The sequence below is a fragment of the Danio rerio genome, chromosome 16 (assembly GCF_049306965.1).
Source record: "Danio rerio strain Tuebingen ecotype United States chromosome 16, GRCz12tu, whole genome shotgun sequence".
NCBI classification, from domain to species: Eukaryota; Metazoa; Chordata; class Actinopteri; order Cypriniformes; family Danionidae; genus Danio; species Danio rerio.
Window position 1 is genome coordinate 51,061,216 of NC_133191.1, and position 7,223 is coordinate 51,068,438.

The 7,223-nt window shown below is 42.9% G+C and overlaps 1 long non-coding RNA gene across 3 annotated transcripts in view; it reads left to right on the forward strand.

The window, feature by feature from the left end:
- The window catches only part of LOC141378318 (uncharacterized), a 37,151-nt gene that overhangs the window by 16,631 nt on the left and 13,297 nt on the right, over positions 1–7,223 (forward strand). For 2 of the 3 annotated variants that reach the window (XR_012392528.1, XR_012392529.1), the window contains exon 4: positions 1,819–1,985. This is a non-coding gene — a long non-coding RNA (uncharacterized lncRNA). Of the gene's footprint in view, positions 1–1,818; positions 1,986–6,148; positions 7,132–7,223 lie in introns of those variants that run through there. The other variant, XR_012392530.1, reaches the window with a different exon arrangement.

Genomic DNA, 7,223 nt, shown 5'->3' on the forward strand with positions numbered 1-7,223 from the left:
ACCCAATTTCTGGAACCGATCTTCGCTGGACTCAAACCCCTTCGTCATGGTCAACTCCTCTCTGCATCTCAAATCCACTAACGTTCATGGCAAGATAACTGGACAAACAGTGGGAAAGCTGTCCATACGGAGATTTGTGGTCAGCTGGGAAGCGCGAAACGGAATGTATCGCTCATTTTAAAGACGAAAACAGCCATATGTTTGTCTGACTACGTAATTCCAGATCTCCTGAAATGTATATAGGGGTACATTTTTAGATTGAGTCTATGTTGTTAATAACCTAAGAAAGCATTTCGATGCCACCACCACAACTTCTTCTGTAATAATTATATTTTACAGTAAAGTCTTTCATACATGCCCTTTAAATGACGCGAGAGGCGTTATTCTAGATTATTAATCTGCGGGTCACGTGCGTTTTGTATGAACCATTGCTTTTGATTCGTACTGACCATGGACAGGGCCGGCGTGCCCATAGAGGCGATCTAGGCAACCACCTAGGCCGGCAGAATAGAGAAAGCGGCGTTCGTGACACCTCCCTCACCCCCCGCCGCCTCAGATATATACGCACCTAGGGCGGCAGAATAGAGAGGGTGGCGTCCGCGACACCTCCCTCAACACACGCATTCTCAATTATGTCCGCAACACCTCCCTCACTCCCCGCCGCCTCAGTTATATCCGTGCCTAGGGCGGCAGGATAGTTAAAGCGACGTCCGCGACACCTCCCTCAACACACGCATTCTCAATTATGTCCGCAACACCTCCCTCACTCCCCGCCGCCTCAGTTCTATCCACGCCTAGGGCGGCAGAATAGAGGGGGTGGCATCCGCGACACCTCCCTCAACACCTGCGTCCTCAGTATGTCCGCGACACCTCCTTCACCCCCCGCCGCCTCAGTTATATCCGCACCTAGGGCGGCAGAATAGTGAGGGTGGCGTCCGCGACACCTCCCTCAACACACGCATTCCCAATTATGTCCGCAACACCTCCCTCACTTCCCGTCGCCTCAGTTCTATCCGCGCCTAGGGCGGCAGAATAGAGAGGGTGGCATCCGGGACTCCTCCCTCAACAAACGCATTCTCAATTATGTCCGCGACACCTCCCTCACCCCCCGCCAACTCAGTTCTATCCACGCCTAGGGCGGCAGAATAGAGAAGGTGGTGTCCGCGACATCTCCCTCACCCCCCGCCACTTCAGTTATATTCGCACATAGGGCGGCAGAATAGAGAGGGTGGCATTAGCGACACCTCCCTCAACACACGCATTCTCAATTATGTCCGCAACACCTCCCTCACTCCCAGCCGCCTCAGTTATATCCGCACCTAGGGCGGCAGAATAGAGAGGGTGGCATCCACGACACCTTCCTCAGCCCCCGCCGCCTCAATTATATTCGCACCTATGGCGGCAGAATAGAGAGGGTGGCATCCGCGACATCTCCCTCATCACACGTGTTCACAATTATGTCCGCAACACCTCCCTCACTCCCCGCCGCCTCAGTTATATCCGCGCCTAGGGCGGCAGAATAGAGAGGGTGGCGTCCGCGACACCTCCCTCAACACCCAGGTCAGTTATACCAGGCTTTTTGTCCGCGACATACATGATCCCCCCCCCGATCGTTCCAGGGCGGCGTGACCGTTCTTTGCCTAAAGCGGCAGGTTAGCTTGCTACGGCCCTGACCACGGATCAACTGTGACCCATTACATCACTATTTTTTGTTGTTCTTATTCTTGTTTAATGTATTCTTGTTTATGTAAAGCATGTTTTAATTACCATTGTGTATGAAATGTGCTATATAAATGAACTTGCCTTGCCTTGCTATAGGGGGCATGGAGAGATCGAACCAATTCGGTGGATGGGGATGATTGGAAGCCCATGGTAAGGGCCTAATGAGAGGAATGTGACATATGGACTTTTGCTGGCCTCACTTCCAACAGCAACCTAGTTTTTCCAAGTGGTCTCCTATCCAGGCTCAACCCTTCTTTGCTTCAGTGAGTAACCGATCTTGTGCAGACTGATATGGCTGTGAAATTAAATGTAAATGAATCCTATCATGATAAAAAAGCTGTCATGCAGGTTTAGAAAGACGTGCAGTAACTGTTCACCAACCGTATCATAAAGCTAACACTTTCTTCTGTTTGTTGAAGGCTGTTATAAATCTTCACTGGCCGCGCGTCTGCTAACCTGCATGCAAAAATAGGGATCACTTCTACAAGAGACCTTTTATGGCACCACTGGACATATCAGATAATACTTAGTTATGCTCTTTTATTAGCATTTGATAACGGTTGTAGTTGCATGGAGTAAGCAAACTTCAGTTTTTTTTAAACCACACAGTTTACATCATCTTAGTATGATGAATGAGTTGTAAAAGAATAAGCCTGTACACTCAAATCCACAATACAGAAAGTATTATAAAGTGAAATTTACTTACACTTGAGCACTTTAAAACAATCTGGACATCACATTCTCAACTAACGGGATAGTTCACTCAAAACTGAATATTCTGTCACCATTTACTTACCCTTTTACTTGATTCAAACCTTTGAGCTATTTTCTTCAGTGCTCACAAAATAAGTTATGCTGAAGAAAGCTGGACACTGTAACAATTCAATTCCAAACTATTTGTTTTTCCTATATGGAAGACAGTGGTTACAGGTTTTCAGCTTTCTTCAAAATATCATCTTTAGTAAAACTCATAAAGATTTGGAATGACTTGAAGGTGAGTAAACAGTACAATCTAGGATCATTCTGATTACGTACTCCTATATACATTTCCGGAGAGAGGCAAATACTTCCCAGGAACTATGTTTTTTTTTTGCAGTGTTTAGGTGCGTTTGACTTCATGCAGCTCAGCGCAGATCGATCGAAATCTGTCTTAAGACAGTGCATGCTGGTTAGAAATTTTGTCCGGATTGATGCTGCACTGATGCCATGTGACTGTCACATGTGGCATCAAAGTACCGCGACAGCGCCCTGAGATCAGACGTCTGATTCAGGCCGTGCAGCATCTGAAGAGCAACTGCACTAGCTCTGATGTCGACACCGATATTACACGATTGGCCGAGTTCACCGCATTACAACTACTGCGTGTGTTTTGGGTTTATTATTGGACAAATTCCGATTCACAAATTTCAAAACAAACAATTCACTTTTTATACCCTCTCTATCTTGTACACATCATGCTTATTAAAAGACTACAAATATTTTACTGCAATAATCATGTTTTGTTAAATAATTTAGTTATAAAGGCTAGATTGTTTGCTTGATTTAAAGGATATATTTTAGCGAATAACCTAAATATTAACTCTAATAAGTCTTACAGACTTGTAATAAAATAATTATCTTCATGGATCCAGCCACTCTAAAGCTTTCTTAACAAATGAAGTTAAAGAACTATTTTATTAAATAATTATAAAATGATTTTTAGGATTATAAAAAAAAAAAAATATATATATATATATATATATATATATATATATATATATATATATATATATATATATATATATATATATTATTTGCTGTCTAGCCGTTTATACCCGGTCTTTCTGGGAAAGGTCTACTTAAAGTGTAACTCATTACAGTAATGTTCTTTTCTTCAATCTATTTGGATTAAAGTGCTTTTTTCAAAATGCTTTTATTATCAAAAATAATCTTAATCATTGTTTAAGACTTAATCAAAACACCTTGTTTTGGCTTTTACATTAATATATATTGGAAAGTTTTATATCTATAAACGTAAACCCCTTTTAGCATATTAAGTATTGGCTTATAGTGATGTTTAAACTTCTAGATTTTGTGATTATTGCGTTGTAGTTAATAGGCCTGTTCGTTTTTGTTTATATTACCCTCTCGTTTCCCCTTATTTCTCTCATGTGATTGTTCATTCATTCATTCATTTTCTTGTCGGCTTAGTCCCTTTATTAATCCGGGGTCGCCACAGCGGAATGAAACGCCAACTGTTACGTAGCGGATGCACCCCGCTACGCACATAAGCTTAAGGATGACCGCTATAAAAAGTGGTCACCCGGAGTCCCCGTTCCTGTTCCCCCAAGCACACACACACAGGCCAAGTTGTCAATAAGGGGTATCAGATTTATTAAACAAAAATATCAAAATCAGAATCAGGGAACAAAAAGGCCAAAACAACAAACAAAACAAGGTACGCTACCTAATATTAAACCTCTTACCTATACCAAAAATAAAATTCCATAAATAAAGCATACAATTCTAACCTCCATAACTAACCACAAAACAGGAGAAAACTGGACAAAAGAAAAAGGGCCTTCCCGTTGATCATTCAGCATTAAGGTAAATATTAGCCACAGCTAACACATGATACCGTCCTAGTACCGTATTTAACAGAGTATCTCACCAGATGACTTTGAAACAGGGTTGGAGAAAGGTATTACACAATCAGCCACCGCTAATGCAGGTTACTGTCCTATTACCGTATTTAACAGAGTATCTCACCGGATTACTTTGAACAAAAGGTTTCAGACAGATCACTGCCGCACAGAGAACTCAGAGCGAACTGCTCAGACACACACACACAATGGCGAGGGGAAACAGGAAGAGAACTCGATGAGGAGCGTCAACGGCGTGCCTTTATAGCTGGCGCCGCCCCTCTCACAGCTGCACCTGATCTCCGCTCATGTGGAGAGAGAGAGAAAGAGATAGATAATGGGAGGAAACACACAGGAACAATACACACTTGCATTGTCACAATTAATGTTACTTAATATATAACACCAACTTATCCAGCAAGTTTTTACCCAGCAGATGCCCTTCCAGCCGCAACTCATCTCTGGGAAACGTCCACACACACACTCATACACTATGGACAATTTAGATTATCCAATTCACCTGTACCGCATGTCTTTGGACTGTGGGGGAAACCGGAGCACCCCGAGGAAACCCAGCCGAAGGCAGGGAGAACATGCAAACTCCACACAGAAACACCAACTGAGCCGAGGTTCGAACCAGCGACCCAGTGACCTTCTTGCTGTGAGGCTACCTACTGCGCCAATGCCTCGCCCTTATGCGATTGTAATATATTTAATTCATAATTCCCTTATTGTTAACAAATGAACTATAGTAAGTAGAGACTGTATTCTGTTTTATTTGTAAATCTTTTGTTGTAATAAAAAAACAATAAAACGATGATGACGCCATGTGATCGGTCATCCTGACTGCAGCAACTTTGAGTCCCGCAGTGTCCGGCTTGATGGCTCCGTTTTTAACTCCACCCCTGCCTGCGCTCGGCTAATCTCGTTGATCACCAGCTGCAACTGTGCTTCATGTTAAACGCACCTTTTGTTTTCACGAATCCACCAGGGGCCGCTGTGTACGCTTTTTCAGATCTCAGATTTGTCTCGCGAGTGCCATTCGTGCCTGTACTTCCACGTAAATCCACCAAAAGCTGTTGTTGACCCCACCAACCCCCTGCCCTATAAACCCAAAAAGCACCAATTGATCCGCCCAGCCAATTTCCTTAACCCAACCTGCTGTTTCAAAAAGCAACCCTGAAAAAAAAGCTCTTGCAGCCACCTGATTTTTACCACATTTTCAGATTTTACCACATTCTCACCCTCTTATTTACTTGTTTATTTTCATTTTTGGCTTTTGTTTTTGTCTTACCTGCTTTCTGGAACCTTTCTTTGTCAGACTCGAACCCTATCATCACGGTTAACGTCTTAACTGACCGCTGCATTTCAAATTCGTTGATGTACCCAACAAGCCACTGGACAAACTGGTAACAGGGAAAAAAATGTCTGAACAAAGGTAAGCGGTCAGCTGGTAGGCACAAAAAAGAACAGCAGCATACCGCCCTGTAACTCCATAATTCGTAATGTCCAGAAATCTATATAGGGTTACGTTTTCAGAATAAGCCTATGTTGAAATAGTGAGTACAATTTAATATTTGCTTGAACTATCCCTTTAAATTTGATTATGACACGGTAGCGGTAGGTCTTATCTCCAGCAATGGCGATACGGCCTACCTAGAGGAAAGTCTGGGGACATGGCCTACATCCAAGTCCAATTGTTTATTCCCTTTACTCGCTAACTTCCCTCCACTTCATTGTCAAGAAATGTTTATGCGTGCACTATTGAGAGCATCCTAACCAGGTAGCACTATAACTTGGTTCAGGAACAGGCTTCTAGAAACATCCGTGCAGGTGTGTTCAGCCAAGTTGGAGCTAAAATCTGCAGGACACCGGCCCTCCAGGACCGAGTTTGGACACCCCTAATCTACACCAACCCAAACCTAACCTACTTGCGCTGTAATTCCCTCTTGGAGGTCTCCGGGCTGCAGCGATACCTACTTGGGACAGATGAGCTCTCCAGAAGATGGAGAATCTGCGCCAAACACCCTGAGTGTCATATTCTGACCCATCTTGGGTGTAATTTGTCAGAATTTCCGACTTCTTATCAATTAGAAATGATCAGACCGGAGGTTTTGAATATCAGAAAATAGACTTTATTCTCCATAATAAAGCCAAGAAAGAGCAGAGCAGACCCCAGAGCATTCTGAAGTCTCTCTTGGACAATTCCTTTGCTTTCTTTGCTTCTCTCTTTCTCTTACTCTTTCCTTCTGCTCTTTCTAAAGTCTCTGTGTTTTCCACAACCTTTATACAGGTTATTTGACACACCCCAAAGTGTCTTGTTTAAACTCTTGACCATTTTTGGATAGGTTTTTACTCTAGGTGGTCCTGTTATTCTTGGCTCTCTGCCAGCTTGCTATGGTCAGCAGAGATGTCACAGGTCTGTCATGGCAGCAACTGTTTTGACACCAGAGTTCTCTCTTTGCAAAAGGACTAAGTGTTTACATACATTGTCAAGATGGGATAATAACTTGATAATATGTTACTCACTCTAGATTCTGACACAGATAGCCTCATATAAGTATTTAACATATATAATCAGTGCTTTACATATTCATATGTACTTCTTCAGCATAGCCTTCTCCTAGTGTTGCTCCTGTGCAGGCTTCTCATTTTACAGACATCTCACTGTATTTTTACCACATGCTGGCATGTTTGCTGCAAACACTCAATACTTTTTGAGAAGAGAAAAGTTACTGCTTTACACTTAGAAAATACTTCACAGTGAGAGAATAAAATCTTCTTCATGAGCCGACCTCCATCTACAGCTTAGACCATTGGTAGATAGTGAAGGACCTCCCCAACAATGGACTCTTATCTCTGTTACAGTCATGAAAGCAC